We start from the raw sequence: 2,740 nt of genomic DNA on the forward strand, positions 1-2,740 counted from the left end.
TACAAGACAATACAAAAACTACAAAAAATGCAATACACAAAAGACAATAAACAGTAACAGAAACAGCGCCGACCGACCGGTGTGTATACTGTGTGTGTGTGTGTGTGTGTGTGTGTGTGTGTGTGTGTGTATACTGTGTGTAAATACTGAATGTTCAAACAATATTTTGTGCAGTAAAAGAATGAACAGCAGCAGGTTCTTAGCAGCAGGTCCTTTGGATTATATATGGAGTTGTGCAAAAAACAGCAGAAAAGTGTGCAAAACAGTGTGTGTGTTTTGTGAGGGTCTGTGCAGTCCATACAGATGATGTGTGTGTATGTTGTGCTCAGTATAGTGAAGATGTGCTGAGAAGATTCTCCTAGTCTGGAGGTGACCACTGTGAGAGAGCCGCAGGCTGCCAATCCTCTGATGGCCTTCACTTTACTGTGCAGTTCCCAGTAAAAGCCACACTGACATTTCTCTCTGACCCGAGAGCCTGAACGTGGGACGATTAACTCACAACCTCGAGTACGACGTGCAGTCTGACAGGTTTGCCTCGAGGAACATGCAGATAATGGCAGGAGTGCACTACTGAGTCATCAGAGGTCATTCGAGGCTTTTTTTCCTCTACCAGACGTAAGCGAACTTGTGTCCACTGAGTTTCCTTTCATCATCATTCACGAATTAACGCTAGGCCAAGTCCAGATACAGAACAAATCAGCCACATGGGGATCGGAGGTGAATGAATCCAATTAAATACTGAGTCGTATCGTGTCAAAAGGAAGTGTTAAGTTTTACACAGCAATAAAAAACTATATAATAACAGAGTGAGCAGGAATAAAAAAACATGTAGGATGGATGAAGGATAATTCATTGAAAGGAAGTAGGGAGCCTTTTCAAATTAGGCCACACCCACTTCAGGTGTAAATCTGAATAGGAGGAACGAATTTTAAAAAAGGAAAGATCTGGTTTAGGCCACGCCCACTCGCAGTAAACAGACAGAGATAGAGATGTTGTGTTAGCAGGCACGCAGAACGTCGAGCATCGACACCCTGACGCGTGATGGCTCGTGTTCACGGTCTGTCTGCTGATTATAATTCCCTCGCTCACAGCTTGTGTACCGAGTGTTCTGTCACTCAAACATCTCTTTGTCTCTGAAGACCGGGTGCATGTCTGGTCTCTGATCACGACTAAACACCACATGCTCCAGTTCTTATATTCGCTTCAGTCGCTGCGTAAAAGTGTCTCAGCTCTCATGGGGAATGTGCTGAGTAAAACATCTGCTACTGCAGCACTACATTTACTTCCTCAGAGCCTGCTTTAGTTTTTATCCTGTTAGCGAGCAACCTGTAACACTCTGTATTACATTAGCCCCGCCCCTTTTAATCAAACGACCCAATCACCTTTTAAGGCTAAAATAAAGACGTTTCTGCTTTATATCTCTTTACATGTATGTAGCTAGTAACCTGGTCTCATATCGGAGGACGTAACCGTAACAAGACGGCCGCCGAGTGGACGGATGTTTCTAGAAGGACCACGTTTACGTTACGTGACTAGGTTTCCTCGTGCGGTTGATTAACGCCGATTTCCAGCTGCAGCCTTGGGATTTTCCGTGTTGTGTAAAAATGTTGCCAGATGAACAGTAGTGAAATCTCACAGCTAGCGTAATGTGAAAGTCATCAAACACATTAGACCTGAACCTGCAGGCTTAGAAGCTCTGGAGTGCAGTGAAGTGGAGGAATTTTCAAAGGAGTGTTTGGTTGATTGACAGGATAATGAATGCATAACGGTTCAAGAGGAATTCCCCTGCAGATCTCAGCTGTGATGGGTTATTATCCTCCTGCTGTGTGTGTGTGTGTGTGTGTGTGGTGGGGTGTGGGGGGGAGGGGGAGGGGTGTTATCCTTCTTATCAGAAAATAATTTGCTGCTTCTTTCTTTCAACACACCCAATTCCAAAACCCTATATGTTACCATGGTTACAGAACTGACCACCGGTCCGACGGCTTAAGGAGGGGATTTTTCCTCGTTTGTGTTTATAGACCTGCTTTGGACCATTTATGAGGACCGAATGTCCCCACAAGCACACCGTTGACCTTGTGGGGACGTTTGTAGTTATTTATATATTTCCATGAGATAAACAGGAGATTTTCCTCATCCTGCCTTCATCCCTCTTCAGATTGCTGTGTGTAATCTCAGGCAATAATCTGAGCGTTTGCAGAAGGGCTGCGTTCGGACTCGGCTCTCTGACCGGCGGATGTTTACACTGCGATCGCAGTGCTGTTTATCTTAAAGGAAGCCTTCAGCAAATCTACACTTTATTACGCTAAACGTCGGTCAGCCGAGATGAGATCCATGTATGTGTGACTGACAGAAATATGTCTGATGCTAAAATCATACATACAGCTTTATATTAGCGTGCTCGCTCGACTATGTTATGGTTTCTATAACAACCACTTACTTACAGCAGCGTGTACAGCGGATTCCTCACTGGGTATAAACAGCGTAGGTCAAGTTCTTAAATAAACCCTGACCTTTATTCAGTATAAAAAGTGTCTGTGAGTCTGATCTAAAGTGAGTCAGGACTCTGTTGTTCTTACAGTGTAAGACGTGTGTTTGACTCTGAAGTGTTCTTACACTGAATTTTAGTGTCAGATAAATCTGAGCTGCTTTTTAGATGAACAAACACTCGGAGCATCTCAGAGAGCAGAAATGGGTTTGAGATCAACATTTATTCTGAACATAAAAACATTCATTATTCATT

This window comes from Tachysurus fulvidraco, chromosome 9 (assembly GCF_022655615.1).
Source record: "Tachysurus fulvidraco isolate hzauxx_2018 chromosome 9, HZAU_PFXX_2.0, whole genome shotgun sequence".
Classification (NCBI taxonomy): domain Eukaryota; kingdom Metazoa; phylum Chordata; class Actinopteri; order Siluriformes; family Bagridae; genus Tachysurus; species Tachysurus fulvidraco.